At 31.6% G+C, this 17,023-nt stretch overlaps 1 protein-coding gene across 1 annotated transcript in view; it reads left to right on the top strand.

The window, feature by feature from the left end:
• The first annotated feature begins 7,808 nt into the window (after nucleotides 1-7,808).
• The window catches only part of LOC118183485 (monocarboxylate transporter 9-like), a 96,708-nt gene continuing 87,493 nt past the window's right edge, over nucleotides 7,809-17,023 (top strand). The window contains exon 1 of the mRNA XM_035353045.2: nucleotides 7,809-7,998. The gene's annotated coding sequence lies outside the window, so the exon portion shown is untranslated. The remainder of the gene's footprint in view (nucleotides 7,999-17,023) is intronic.

Here is a 17,023-nt window from a genome sequence, read left to right as displayed (position 1 = left end):
CGCATAACTCAAAAATTAGTAGCCTCAAAAGGTTGAAATTTTGTATATCGGACTGCTATAACATATAGATGTGCACCTCGTATTTTGGTTGCAATCGGCCGCACCAAACGCATATAAATATATATATATATATATATATCCACTCTGTTACCCGGCTCAGTGATCTCAGTTTCTTTACTGTTATATGTTTGTAAATTTTTGCTTTAAAAATGATTGAATTATGTTGTTCTTATCTTCCGGTTAAGGCTTTTAATGCCTTTAGGAAATCTGCAAGCATTATTTGTAGAATTATCAACAATTTAAAAGCTGTTTAAGTGCTGTTAAGCCTAATTTTTAAATAACATGGCCGAAATGTTTGTTTACATTTGAACCAGCAGAATAGTAGATTTGTTGCCAATCTAGAGAGACTAAGCTTCCCAACAACAAAGATAACACCTTCATTTATTATTGCGAATTAAATCGTGCTTAATCCTGTATGGAATTTTTTTGAGGAAATAAGTGTTTAAGATTTACTTCGTAATTTTTAATATAGATATTTTGTGCCTTTTCGCGAAGTGAGAACTGAATTAATTGAATGAGAAATACTGAATCCTCTGTGGAAAATTATTTCTTTTTAGTTTTGTTTGCTTAATTTCTTTTATACATAGTTCTAGATTTATTATAGTATTTGAATAAAACATGTGGCAACGATTAGATAATTCTTAAAATGATATAAATTTTGTGCTTTTTGAGTTATAATATGAATGAAATATAACGCTGTTAAGTGAACCTAGCGCCAGAGTGTAGCTATGGTAAACAAAGATAGTGAATTTTAAAGAGCGCATTTATTCTATTGTAGTTTATGCGCTATCGAAGAAGTAAATTTAATTCAATTCAATAAGTTCAAAGGAAATGCAAGAAAAAATGCTTATAATTTAATATTCCGTACAAGGAAGTCATGTGGTGTACACATTAGATTTGTTTTATCTAAAAAGTCAGCCATTTCATTACCAAATATTCCACAGTGAGTCGGAACCACTGTAAAATAATTTTTTATGTATGGTTTGTAATGTACTTATATTAGACATACAGTCTTTAATTCTTAGAGAGTTGGCAGGTTTCCAAGAGATAATAGCCTGTATTGCAGACATAGAATCTGACAAAATAACAGCATTATCAAAACTCTCGCACCTAGTAAGCAGTTGCTGAGAAGCTAACCTAATGGCCTCCACCTCTCCATCAAATGGAGTGGTACACGGACCAAGGAACGAACAGAATGCAAACAAGTCAGAGAAGACACCAGCTCCTGTATTTCCATTCTGAGATAGACGTGATCCATCCGTATATACATATGTAACCAGTGCTGGCCAGGATGATTGGTGTGTATAGTCTCCAGAACAATAGCCCTCAACTCCAATTCACTTGTCATTTTCTTATGCACAGGTTGGATCAAGTGGACTCCACCTCAAAACACCAACACACCTAGGGTCTAATTGATTTGAAAAATCAGCAACAGGAAGGATATCGAATTTTTCTTTTATGGTCAGGATTCTCTGTATAGGACCTGTCTGCGGTTTTAATCTTCTGTTTTTGTTAATGTCATAATTTCTCTAGTATGTATTACCTGGAAGATGAATTAATTTTTCATAAAGAAAAACTGGATGTTGCATTTACTAAAATTTGAATATATTTTCAAGCTTTTTAGTGATTTCATGATCTATGTTTTTGTTACAAACCAAACAGTTTATTTCTCTGGCTTTTTTGGAAAATAATTTGCGGTGTTTGTCAGAAATCAAACTACTATTTTTAACTGCCGATTTTTTAATGTTTTGCCTTTACGATACTTTAATTGAGAGAATGTGTGAAGTGATTTAGACATTGAGCGTGTCATTCTTAACAGTGACCGTTGATTCAAAAAGAGCTTCATATAATCGTGGCAGCTTTATCACTTTTTATTTCTTGACAAAGCAATACTTTTATTGTAGACAAACACATTTTTGATACAGACAAAAATAAACTAGGGTTAAAAGCGTCCTTTCTTTAGCGAATTATTCACATTTTGTATATCTGAAGAAAGAAAGAGAATGAAGGAGAATGACCTTGGAAGGTAGCGAAGCGAGAGAAGGAATGCTACATGTCTAAACATAAAAATCCGATTCAGAAAAAAATGATCCAGCTTTTTGTTTAGCTATTCGATATTTCAAGTTTCTGTTCACAAATCTGAAATTATTATTGGCTAAAGCGTTATGTAAATATCTGCGCTTTTAACATTTATGTAAGAACCATGTGAAGGAGATTAGATTTGAAATGCCGGAGGTTAGAGAGATTTATTATAGGCACGTACTATTTTAAGGCATAAAGGTGAAATTACCAAATTAAAATGAATATCTGTAGAAGGATAATCAAATTAAAATTAATAATAAAGGAAGAAGTAATAGCAAAGGAACTGTAAATTAAACTTAGAAAATTTTTTATATTACACGTATCTATTAATGTTAGGATGCGTAAGCGTAAACGAAGATTGTAACAAGACAGACTTAAGAAAGAAATAAAACCGAATAAAAAAATCTGAAAGGTTTCAGATTTTAAATTACGTCTAAAGGGGCGTTTTTTTAACTTTTTGTGAGTTACCTTTATTTATTAAATATCATGTTCTTTGCCCTTAAACCATAAAATTCAGTTCAATAGCAATGTCGCAAAATAATTTTAAAATGAGCAAATCTTTAGAATTTCGAATACAAAGTCTCATGCGCTGGAAACAAAAATGTTTTTTTTTTTTTTTTTTTTTTTTTTTTTTTTCCCCCGCCGTAAAGTGTTGCTATTGCTCGTTTTTAAATCGTTGAGTTTTTACTCAAAAATCCGTTTAAGTTTTCCAAAATAGAAAATCGATAATAAAAACAAATTCCAAATTTCAAATTTGGTCTTCCACATGCCCATATTCGTAGGAGGATTACGTCATTCAAAATTCGATGACTCTAGGTACCGTTGTTTTATCACAATGCGAGAAATATACATACATTTCTGCAGATTTTTTATTATTTAATTTTTTTAAATATAATACAGGACTCTAACATTTAGTGGCAACAGTTTGGAAAGTGAAAAGGACATTTATAGTGATTCAACGCAAAACGAAATATCGCAAAATGAAAACAATTGTCCTTCAGAGACAAAGCCCCTTTGGACTAAAAATTTTGTTCATATATTATTCACTTGCAATATCGGAGAACATGAGTTTTGGTAGCTGAATGTAAGCAAATACATGCTAGGCAAAGTTATGTAAAATTATGTTCTGTTTCCTAAGTCACTTGCATTTTTCGAGCTCTTTAAAGACAAAAAAAAAAAATTGTTTCATCTAAAAGAAACATTTCTAATGTTTATTAACTAGTTGTAGAATAACAGAGGCCACAGAGTAATTAAAGTTTACATGTAGTTAGCTGATATACGGTGATTGTTCCAACTTCTGCTTTCATTTTCTATTCTCTTGCAAGTTTGCCTAACAGCATACTCAGAATATGAATGGGATTCCATAGTATATCATCAAGTTAAAGCAACAGCATGCTACAGCGTCAGTATTTCAATGACAAGGCCAGGTTTCACTTTAAAAACATTTAAAGCGTAGGTAACAAAAAAATTTCCTTGGACAAATTTTGAATCAAACAAAGAATTAATGTGTCCCAAACAGAGTTGAATGATGCTTAAGGCAAAGGAAAGATTAAAGACATGTTATCTAAAATTTTTATGAAAAGAAATACTTCACGCAACGAAAACACTTAACCATTTTTTTACACTTATGCCCTCCTGTTTCTTTCATACAGATAGAATAAAATTAAGTTTTTGTTTGTTTTATCTGTTTAATATTGTATTTATTTTTGGGGGGCTTTTGTTTTATATTTAACGGTTTTCATTTGTTTGGGTTTATGAGTTTATGAGTTCGTTCACTAGGAACTATTGAAAAGTTTACATTCATCTTTCGTCCAGAAGGAATTAATCCATTGGTAATCCATTAATCAGGAAAGAATGAATTCCGGGAAGCGAAATGCTACAATTTAAAAGTATATTTGGCAGCCCGTCAATATATTAAGTCCTTCCGCAATATTTTCTTATATTTCTTTTATTTTTCCGAATCGAGATGAACAGAGATCTTTTCCAATATAAAATATACTCTCCTTCATCCCCTGCTAGGTCCTTATTGTTACTACAGAATTTTATTCCATAATGGATTTTCAGGATGTCCTCGTCGAGCTGTAGATCTTCGAAGATGAGTTCGTTTTCTAGGTTACAATCTGGAACTACTGTTGACCCTGCTTAAGCTAATCATCCGATACCCATATACTGCATCAAGATTCCTGTTAATAATTGTTTAACTGAACTCATAAAGTAGACTGTGCCGAATTTGCTCCTTTGTCACTTACATTTAACTTTAACATAGTATTAAGTGTTCCTTGCATCAAAAGTTTTCGACTACAGTTATTCCCAACATTCAACCTGAAATGCAACGAAACATCTCACTCTGTCCACTGAAGATAAGCAGTAATTCTGGGAATATAATTAAATAACAATGTTGAACATCTTCGATAATCTCGTTATTTAAAAATGACGACTTCCAGAGACCACTTAAATACTTAATAATATGGGTAATATTCTTGGGAAAGTTTCACTACTCATAACAATGCTAACCTATATTATGAAAAGTTGAAGTTAATGAGCTTTAATTTATCCTACCGTTTTCGTTTAAAATATTCATGCGTTTGGGTAAAAATAAAATGCAAATTTCTTTATAACAGCTTAAATTTACTTGTATGAATGTTTCTCATTTAAATCAAAGAAACCAAAATTAATCTGCTTTTATTAAAAGCAGCATCTATTTACACATATGTGTAATATGTAAACTATGCAGAAGTTATTAAGTTATTGAATTCTACGAAGCGAACCAGAAGGATGTAAAATTAAGTCATGCAAATATATCGCTTCTAAGAACAAAGGGAAAATGAGCATAAAAAATCCTGATTACTGAGAAGTTGCAAATATTTCGTAAACAAGCCAGTTGTGTTACTATATACTTTCATTCTGAACTTAAACCAATATTTAACTTTGAAACGTTTCAGGTTTTTTCTGTATTTCTATTTTGAATAAAATAGGGTGCAAAACAAAGACTGCTAACACTTTTGTTAAAAATTACATACCATGTAAGTAATATTAAAAAATAAAGAAACATATAGAATAATTGCAGCTTTAATGTCTCACTGTTTCAGTTCTTTTAGCTACGATATATGGTAAAACATTCAGTTGTTTTAAACTGAAATCATGAAGTATGCATTTATCTGTTTCTTTACGCTAAATATGTGTTAAAATAAAATATTAAGCTTAAAAATTAACTCAAGTCTTCGGATACTACTGAGCTGCAAACAAAAAGGCCCATAATAAATACATATGTAAATTCATGACATTATTTTACATTGAAGCTAGAGAGAAAAAGAGAGAAACTAAAAAAATCGTTTTCTTGAATTCTGAATTTACTTAGAATCTGAGTTATTTTCAGCACTGATATCTGCTTTAAGAAAGTAGATACGATTAGAAATTTGTAAAATACTTTTAATTGATCATTAAAAGAAGAAAGGCCTATTAGAAAAATTGCTGATATGGTTTATTTAAATAGAGAATTTATTATTATTATTATTATTATTATTATTAGAAAGTTTTATCCAAAAGTATGACAGAAATCAAAATAAAAGAATGGGAGATCATCAAAACTATTCTGTGCCGTACAACTCAATATTGTGAAAAGTGTTTATATAACATAAGAGTGTGTGTTTCTCAAATGTGCAATAACGTTTTTAAATATGTGAAGCATTTGTTAAATGAGAGATATTAAAAGAGTAATCTAATGTACTGAATATATTAGTAAGGAAAAATTACATCAGTGAAAGACAAAAAAATTGCATTTTCTTTCTCAAATTCTACAAAAATTGAAATTTCTGCCTATGAAATAAAGTTTGGTAAATTCTCACAAATCCTGAACTTAATTACTAGAGTAGAACATGATGAAAAAGATATGTTATTGATATGTTATAAAAGATATGTATGTTACTCTTTAAAATCATAATCTTAAGTTTATTGATAGTATAAATTATCAGTACAAATACTTTGCTAATTTAAAATCGCCGTTACGTAATCTTAAACCCTTAAGTTATTCCATATTCTAACAAAGGAAGAGTCCAAACATTCTTTTAGGAATGCGCAGTTTTGGATGCTGTTTAAATTTCCTAAAATATTCATAACACCTCATCTATATTGAGATTTAAATTCTATTAAACACATCGGGTATGTCCTGGAATATATAGTTCATAAACACAGTATTTCATTATATTAAAACTCTAAATTTTAAATCCAAATTTACCGGAGAAAAAGGCAGGCTAGAAATAATAAAAAAAGTCTAGTTGAATCCATGCTGGAAAGATACAATGTTTTGAAAGCAAATTTGAGCGCTCCAAATCTTAGAAAACAAATGTTCAAAAATAGAGCGTTTGATTTTTACTTAATATACCGTTATATATTCGATCATACTGGAGAGAGATTTTTCCACTCGAAAGAAAAGGTAATTATTTTTGAGTTCGATGTTTTATTTTGAGGAAAAGCATTTAGGTAAACTTATACTTAAACTGAAACCTATATTTGTAATTAAAGTACAGTGCATCCAAAATTCAGTAATTTTTTTCGGAAAGTAAAAGTATACATATACTTTTGTGACACATTGTATAGGTTTACAGAATTTTATATTCCCTTTTTTTACTTCGTTGTACGAAGTAAAGGAAGTATTGTAATTGCGAAAAACTTCGGGTATTTTCAATAGAAATAGTCATTTAGACAGATCTCGAATCCATTACGACGATTTTTTGTATGAAATCTGTACGTACGGCCAGGATAAAGGACTCGTTTTTCCAAAACGGATTGCAAACTGAATTTAAACCGGATTCAAAATGGATTTCTTTTTACGTTTGTACGTACATATGTACGTATGTTCTTTGCGTATGTACGTATGTATACAAATAATTCGCATAATTAAAAAACAATCAGTTATAGAACATTGAAATTTTGTATATGGGACTGCTATAACACCTAGTTTTGATTTTAGTGTTACAAATTATTTGATTGAAATACATTATATATCGCGTTAGCAATTTTTTTTCCGGTAACGTTGTAAACAGTCAATCATAGTTACAAACTTTAAGTATATTTCATAAAATTTTAAAGGATTCAAGTTTTCATACTGATAATTAGAACCGGATTTAGATTTGATAAAGCTCTAAGCTATTTGAGATATGGAGCTATTTATCCCGTTATACTATATTTTAATTTTTTGGGCCCTAAGCTATACCTTGTATAGCTTTATACGTAAATTCTGCACTGCTGATAATCAAATTATTATTTTTATACTATGGGAGTTATTATGCCTATGCGTTATTGGTAATGACTTCATTTAATAGCTCTGGCGTGATGTAAGTGAAACTGTTTATGAAATGTAAAATCACGAATAGTACCTGACTTATCAGTTAGAATGTAACCTTCATTAACAATTGAAAAATAAATTATTCTGTTTGATAAAGTCTAAATGCTCAGGGAAAAAACATATATTTATTTTTGAAACAGTCTTAATGCATTTCATCAATATATTTAATTTCATGGAATTTTTATTAATTAGAAATTTATTATTCGATGCATTTTATGATCGCCAGAAAAAGCGATAAGCCTCAAGGTATTGAAGCCCCTCTGCATAGAAACAAGCAAGTTGGCCTCCGCGCAACACAAGTGACGCATCAGCGTGACGTCATCGAGAGATGCTAGAGGCAGAGGAGAACCTTTCTCTCCACGTTACCGTTCTATGCACCGCTCAGTCATCTATCAGCTGATAGCTTTGTTCAAACCACACCAGTCGAAGAAAAAAAACAAAACCAACCGCATCCGTGTGCCATAGCAAGATCTTAAACAATAAAACTGCATTAGGAGCTTTCTTTTTTAAAGGTAAAGTGCTTTCTTTTCATTAATTAAATGATGCAATTATATTCCACTGTTAAAACCGTTTGTATTGCATAATTATAACAAATTATTTGTTTGTATACATTGAAGAACCAAACTGAAGTTCAGATGTTTTGACATCTTAAATAGGAATTTTGTTTCGTTATAATAATTCTTGATTGATACATGTACGTTATTTATGAACTTATGAATGGTTTTCAGGATAGTCGTCTGGTATTTTAGTGCTAGGTGCTAGGTAATAGGTATCAAAGGAGACAGGATTTATTGGGGGCCGGTTGGAAAAGCTGCAGTTTTAAATTTATTAATAAAACTTGAGGGCTATATATTTTTATACTAATAAATATTCATTATTACAGAAAGCTTTCTTTGTAATCATGAATTCAATTTTTTCAAATTATGATCTTCTCTATTTAAAATTTTATTATTGTTTATCATAGAGAGCAATATATTATTTATTTGCGTAAGCTATATTTTATTATTCCATATTAACATCTTGTGATAATTTTCCTTTAATTAATGTAACGTGTAATTAATGTGCAAAACTGATGTTTTTCGTAAATTCTAATAAATGGTAAATGGAATATTTTCGCGTTATACTTTCATGAAATATATATATATATATATAACAGCCTATATGATAATAAAATAAGAAATGATAAATATATGAATGTACATCTTATTTCAAAAATATAAAATAAATTAATATTATAATTAAATACGAAAAAGAATCACTTTAGTTTAAAATTTAAAGGCAATTAATATTCAGACTGAGAGCGACGTTATTTATATAGAAAAGTATATATATAGAGAGAAGAGAGGATTCCTCGAAACGCATATAGTTTTTCTCGATAACTAACGTCAGTGTAAAGTTGAATTTTGCCAAGTTCTAACATACACGTATTAATCATTATTGAGAAATCTGTTCATCTGTAATGAGATTTATGATTTCATGTTAGTTACTTTTTTATTTTTTTGTGGCCTAATACTGATTTTGTCACAGGCTTATGTTTTCCATATGCTAGTGATACTAAAAGGCTAGAATAATATAGTCTTTATAATTTTTTCATTTATTAAATTAGGCTACGTCATACATGCAACCTAGCGAGCGTTGCCATTGTACGAGACATAAAATGTTTTATTTCCTATACAGTCTACACATGGCCAGTTGCCAGAGTGTAAGATTTTTATTTTAATTTCTAAAATACAGCTGTTTGACAAACTGAGGGATTTAAAAGCTATAAATACGCTTCTTACTAACTATAAATTGTTTATTTTGTTTAGACGTTAGAAACATCTTTAGCGGAGTCTTTACAGATGTTTTGCGCGGTTATGTTACTCTGCCAGATGTAACTTAGTAAGTGGTGCCATTGTACGATATATAAGCTGTAACTTCTCTTTCCCTCAGATGGCTGTTTTTCAAAGTGTTGCCATTTCGTGTGACATAAGATCTTTTAATTTATTCGTCACATGTAAGTCTCAACATCAAGCTCAATTATTTGAAAGCAAATTTAATGAACTAATGAAATTCTTAATAATTTAAATCTTTATTTTATTTCTTTAAAAATATTGCAATGATTAAAAATACGTTTAATTTCTAAATACATTGAATTTCCATATCCAATTAATAATTATAAACATTTACAGCGTTTGTGTAGGTAACAAATGCTCTTTGTAAGTTCGTACATGATATCTTCGGAAGGAATCGTTTGATTTCACTAATAATTCATTTAATTTAAAATGTACTTATTATATCCGACGTACAATTAGGATGGTAGGCAGTATTACTGTAATTAATGAAAGATGTTTTTAACATTACATTTTACGTACTACAGTAAAGAACCGCGTTTCTGATTTTATGGCAGTTGGACACTGGTAATTTGTCCCAGGTTCGAATTGTGGTGAACGAGCTGGTTGCGTGAGCGTTTTCATAATTTTTTATATGTGTAATATGAATACAAGCGGCTTTACTTAGAAAATCCTCCTTTACTTAGAAAGGCATTCTTTCTATAGATATACCTGCATCACTTTGCCATAACTAACTAAATCGATAAGAAATTTCATGAAATTTGGAATATTACTGTATTTAAAAGAACATGTTTATATCGCCGTATACTACAAAAATTATTAGATTTTTTTTCCTTTCGGAAATAGTAACACGAAAAATCAATTATTCCTTCTCCAAAAGTCTAAACCACGTATCTTTATATGCAATATAGTTATGCTGAGTACACCACAAGCCATCATGGGAGAATGCCTTTAATTCCTAATAGTATATGTACCTCGGTACAAAATGATATTTTTTATGTATTGATTATTACTAGGCCCAAAGGGGAATCAGCCCAAGCGGGCTATTAGTTTCAAAACGGGATATTGCATTGAATCACTATAAATGGCGTATCACTTTGCAAATTGTTGCTACACAATATTATCACTCTGTATTATTTTTGAATTTATTAATTAACATCACCCGTGCATTTAAAACAACCTCCACCAGCGCCCTACAAATTCTGGCAGGTGTGACTCCTTTGCCACTTCAAGCTGAAATTGAAGCACTGTTCTCCAAAATTCTTCAGCTGAAAAAATCTGCAAGCTACGATGATATCATCTTCAATCCACAAGACTACGAGGATACACCACGGAAATACATTAGACACCCGAGTAACTTTCTTCATAACCTGTACCGCAACCTCAACAATCCTCCACCATCTACTAAATTAACAGCATATACTGGCGGATCGAAGATAGAGGACAAAGTAGGCTGTGGTGTCACTCTTAATTCTGGGACAAGTACCTACACTGAATGGCAATGTGTCCTTAGACACGAAAACAGCGTATTCGAAGCTGAGCTTACAAGCCATACTGAATGACATCAAGCTACTCCTACCAACACACACGCACACCATTCATGTGATTACTGATAGCCAGTCATCTATCTGTCCTATCAAACAACAGTTCCCAAACTTTCCAATTGCATATCTAGTTCAGGATTTAATACTCAACAGCAGCAACAAATTTATAATATCACGGACTAGATGTCACAGCGCTTGTGCAGGAAATGAAAGCGCTGACCTCTTAGCAAAAGACGCAGCTATCCACCAAATAGGCACTCCAATCTCTATCCCGTGGCCAAAGTCAGCATTGAAATGCAAGCTCAAACAACTTGCAACCCCACAATGGCAACATCAATGGGACCACGGACAACAAGGAAGACGAACATATGAATTCCTCCCTAAAGTACATGAAAACGTCACTTTTTCATCCTACTTCCTTTCCCAGTACATCTCGGGCCATTTCTACTCTACTTCTACAAAAGACACAAAGCTTCCTCTGACAGATCTATTTGCGGAAGCAACGGGGACACAGAGCACTACATCTTCAATTGTTTTATGACATCTGTTCACCATAACCGTCATCCAGGCAACCCAGGTCTAGAATTCAGGCGATTTCTAATTAAGCATCGAAAAACATTCAGTCAGATAAAGAATATCATCGACTACCTCCATAGACAAGGACTCAACATGTGCCACCCTTAATCTCCAATCTTCTCATTCTGCAATAATTTCAGAGTGCCATTGTTATCTTCACCAAACACACACTTCTAACGTGCTTTCAGTCTTCATTCATATTTGTGCCTTACCTCCATACCATGATATTGTATCTATTTATTATTACGAACTTTATTGTATCTCACCTACCTGTTAACATGCAACAATATGCAACTCTGTATATCCAAATGTATAACATCTGTATGATTGCATGTCACCTTGTTTAATTCTCAATAAATACGGAAAGGTAGTACACCGGGGCAATACCATGTTTACTCATAGCGATGATATAGTGCCTCTTTTACTTGTTCCTGTCCTGTATTATTTTTAAAGAAATTAAGTAATGAAGAATCTGCATGAATATATGAATATTTTTCGCAGTGTGAAAAAACGACAGTACCTAAAGCAATTAAATTTTGAATAAAGTAGTCCTCTACCCGAATATGGGCCCTGGAAGCCCGAACTTAAATTTCGAATTGGTGTTTATTATCTATTTCATGTATTGTAAAATTTTAATCAGTTTTTGATTAACAAACTCAAAGATTTGAAAGCGAGCAGTAGCAACACTGTACGGAGTAAAACATTTTTATCTCCAGCACGCAAGACTGTCTGTCGAAAATTCTAAAGATACGCTCTTTTTAAATATCTGCTGATTTTGCTATTGAATTGATTGTATGTGGCGTAAGTTCGAAGATCATGATATTTAAGAAATAAAGTGAACACACGAAATGCTAATGATAAAAACAAAAAAGAAATATTTTTGCTAGCCATGTTACTAAGGAAAACTGAACGCTATGATGAAATTGATATCTGTTATACGAAACTGAATGCTTTGATGAACTGGGAAAAGAGTGAAAAAATATTAAAATGTCTGCCATCGCTTAACACTGCATGGGTAATTCTAAATTTTGTTAAATAAAAATTTCTGGTTTTGCTGCTGAATTGCATATGGCATAGGTGGGAAGAAAATGTCTTAGAACTAAACCGAGAGCGTAAAAGAACTTTAACAAACCGTTTTGGCGACCGTTAAAATCTGAAACCTTCCAGATTTTTTTATCGATTATTTTATGTCTCCCGTTATAATTTTAATGCTAAACATAATGGATTTTTTACTTATTATAGAGAAAAATTCCAGGGACTGCAAATTTTATAATTTTATAAATTGTTCAAATTTTATAAAATCTAGGTATGCAAAAATTTGTAAATGATAACTATAAGAAAAATGTATACATGGTGGAACCTCGAACACCAGTGAAAGTTTCATTGGTATTTTATGCAAATTATGCCTGAATACACTTTTCTGAGCCTACGGCCGCTGATATTTGCTCCCAAAGTCAGTGTAATTTTATTTAGCTATATGTTTCATCAAAGTCTTACCCGTACGCTGTGTGGCGGCCATGCTAAGTTGTGAGGTTACCTTGTTGACATTTTCTTATCTTCACTTTTGTGACATCATGCTTATTCCATCTATTCTAACCTCTCTGGTTCACTATAAACGTCGTACCACATTTCAGAGTATTACGACCAACTTTTACACACCTGCATTATTTAAAAAAATTAAATAATGAAGGATCTGCATATACGTATGCATGTTCCTCGCATTGGGAAAAAAAGGCGGTACCCAGAGCCATCAAATTCTTAATGACGTATTCCTCCACCCGAACATGTGCACCTAGAAGCCCCAATTTTGGATTTCAAATTTTATGATTTATTTCATATTTTTAAACCTTTAATGAATTTTGGATTAACAACTCAACGATTCGAAAGCGACTAGTGGCAACTCTGCTCGATATAAAGCTTTTTTATTTCCAGCGGACGAGAGTATTATCATTCAAGAAAATGTCAGATATTTATCTTTAAATTTTAATTAACAAAACTCGGTTGTATGAAAGCAATATGTCGGGAAATAAGATTTTATCCTCCACACGCCCGCATGCTGCCATTCAGTGAAGCGTAAGGTACTTTCAAATTTAATCTGAAAGCTTATTCAGTAATAAACTATGCGGTTTTAAAGCAATGAACACAGTTCTTAAGAATAGTTTTTGCTACCTTTTAATATGATTAATTTAAATAAATATTTATTAAAATCTTGAGACGTATAAGTAGAAATATTTAATATTTTTATGAAATTACACTACCTGGACCTCATGAAAATTAATATATACCTTTTCTTTTAAAAATTTAAAAAATGCAATAAGTTAAGTAAGTACGGCAATGTGGTAGGGGGAAAGAAGATCTAGGAATTTCGGTGATATAACTTTGCTTCTTGAAATTTGTGAGGTCTTCATTCCAATTAATAGTTAATTCGCAACTTTGGTAGTACATGCTAGACGTAAATCGTTTTAATCTAAAAAGTATTTGTACTGCTTGTAAATTATAAAGTGTACATTATAAAATTATTATTACCGAGCAAGAAATCAGTTTTTTTTAAAATAATGTAACAACATTTTCAGTTGGTTTTCCTAGTGCTTTGTTATGGATTATACCTTAGTCATCGAATGCAAATGCGGCACACAATAGCTGAGTGGTTAGATTGCATAAATTTTGTGGATTGCGTTGTCGACGAGGATTTCCGCAAAGTTAATTATTCAAGCGATTGTTAACTGTCCGGTTTTCCTGAACGTGGATTATAAAATAAGTCAAATCGCTTTATTCGGAACTAAGAGATCCATTTCCTTGCCATGTTTACTGCAATACCATTAGTTCCCTACACATCATAAATTATTTACGTGACTCCTGCTGCATTTGATCCTTGGTTAACTGGTTAAGTTTTCGAGCACCTTCACTCACAGCTCCGAATTCTTGAAAACAAAATCAAAATATCTCATTAATTTGAAACTTCTACCAAGCACGACCTGCTCATTTATCAGTTTTTTCAATATGAAGAACAAAATGCAGGTGAAATTCTTTGCGTATTAAGTATATGCAGCAAAAATTGCGTGAATACTATTACTGTGCAAAGATGATACCAATGGCATAAGAACGACGAATACATGGTCTATGATCAAAAGAATTTGAAAGACAATGCGCAGTACTTATGGATTTTTTCGTAGGCATGTGGGATGAATTTGAGCTGCATTTTGGTCTTCAGTTTGCAAATAATAAAGTCTGCCTCATATTTTCCAGGAAGATGAACACTTACAAATATCTTTATGCGCAAATTTAAGAAGTGGGAAGACGTGGCAAATTTAACAAGTGGTGTTACGAATTGCATTATTAGTATGTTTCTAATCTTCGTAAAAATTGTACTTTTTCTTTCCCAAGCTTTTTTTTATTAGTTGTTCGGAATATAGTTAATAAGTAGTCCTTGTATGTACAAACGTAAACAGAAACAACAGATTTTGAACGAATAATAATATATTTGCCGAGCAACTACATTTATTTAGCTCTAATACATTTAAATAGTTATACCTGAGACCATACTTACCACTTATTTTTCCTTTAAGATTATTCTAACAGTACACAGAGGCATCTCTGTCAGCAATGAAAGAATCAAATAACTTTTGAACAGAAAATTATTTAAAATTCAAATTTTCTAGATTTTCACATAAGAATAAAGGAAATTAAAAGATGCATTTCTCAAAATGTTTTTCTTTTCATGAGACTACATAACGAAACCTCAACTCGAAGATGTAAATACCCCTTATATTAAACTATTGAAACTGATTCGGTCACAATTAATAGTGCTGTTTTCAGCTCGTCTACGGTCTATCCCTGTTAAGTTTTATTTTTAATATCATAAGAAGAAGCCGAGTAAAGATAAATCAGGGCTACAAGGGCTTAAGCAAATCCTTCGCCAAAGCGATTCAGGAAGCCTCTTGTAGTGATACTTTTGTTACAGTGACATCTAAGCAAATCAAGGACTTAACTATTGAATGTGGAGGATATCAATCACTCTGAAACCATGCGTTTTGACTCAATGATTTAGGAATGGAACTTATTTCTAATTTTTAATGATAAAATACCTAATTTTTAGGGACAAAATACGGAAACAAGATGCAATTAGTTCACAAGTCACTATAAATAGTGACTTGTTACCGATGAAAAGACTTGTCAATGACCACTTCAGGCTGCGATAACTTTGACTACTGTCACACTCATCTGATCAAAAGTGTCCTTCGCCAGACAATTAATATCGGTGGAAACCAATGTTGATGATTTGGCATATGATGTTGGTCTGCATACCTTCTATGTCATCAGGCACTGAATCTGTTAGTTAAAACTTCCCAAATAATACATGTAATGTGCTTGACGGTGGCTTTGGTCTATTTTTATAGATACCAAACTACTTCCTGAGATTAAGATAAAATAATACCTCGACCAAGTAATAATTTAGAAGTCAAACAACAAAGACTTTGTTGTTTCACTTCTAAATTAATACTGCCTGAGTGTTTCGGCACGAAAACAAAAGGAGTCTACCATAGAGGTAAAACGTTTTGACTAACTTGACTGATTTTCTCGAAATTTAATTTCATTTAGTAGTAGTTTATCAATATAAAAAAATTATTATCCGCTGTGTTCGTTGCTTTAGAAACTACGCCTTAAAAGTATTTCTAAAACTTTCAGTTTAAATCTTGCGTTAAAATTTTTCGATAAAATTAAGCATTTGATTGTAGATAATAATTATAGCCTTAAATCACTTCTGCAAGTCCATTGTTCGAAGGATCAATATTTTATTGCTAGGTCAGCAATTCTGTGCTCATACATTTTTCATGTTGTTTAAAGCAAAATATACACGATATCCGAAAGAACAGTATTTGGAGCACCGTTGTAACTGAGTTATACCGTATAAAACATTATTTATAATATTTGTGCCAAACGGAAATGTAATTTTCCTTGCAAGGTATTTTCATTTCTAACTAACTGTCCGTGAAATTCGATGCAGAAGAACTCGTAAAAATAGTTAAGTACTCACAAATCATAGGTTAATATTCCTTTGAAGGTCAAGAAACAACACAACAAATCTTAAACTCGAAAAAAGTGACCGTAAATCAAAAGAAAACTACAAAGACGCGGAAAAGAAAAGAAATTCTTTTAAAACAATACTGGTATACACCATAATAGTCTTTTGAAGTATTACGGCTTACTTTGAATTGCCTTAGTATGAAAATGAGAGGAAGCAAACTCCTTTGGGGAAAGATCTTTGGAAGTTTATTTCACAGGAAGAGCAATAGACGTCACAATTACTTGGCGTGACGTCATAAAAAGGGCAAAATGTTATAAGCTACGGAAATTTGTAGAAACTTTATAGCAGATAAAATAAAAAGAAAAAATCTCCTTAACATCTGAAAGAGAGAAGAAAAATTTAAAGGATTCGTGTTTTATATTACTGGCACTGTGCCCAAGACACAAATCTCACAATTTTTGCCGATTTCATTAATCAGCATTTTTGTTTTAAGTTGTTTGCTCTCATGCTAAGAAATCGAAGCATTCCTCAAAACTGTTCATTAATATTTTTGTGGCTC

The sequence above is a fragment of the Stegodyphus dumicola genome, chromosome 5 (assembly GCF_044657685.1).
Source record: "Stegodyphus dumicola isolate Sdum_Otavi_A_Nest chromosome 5, ASM4465768v1".
In the NCBI taxonomy this organism is placed as follows: Eukaryota; Metazoa; Arthropoda; class Arachnida; order Araneae; family Eresidae; genus Stegodyphus; species Stegodyphus dumicola.
Note: the sequence above shows the minus strand (reverse complement) of the source record. Positions and strands in the feature narration are given on the sequence as shown.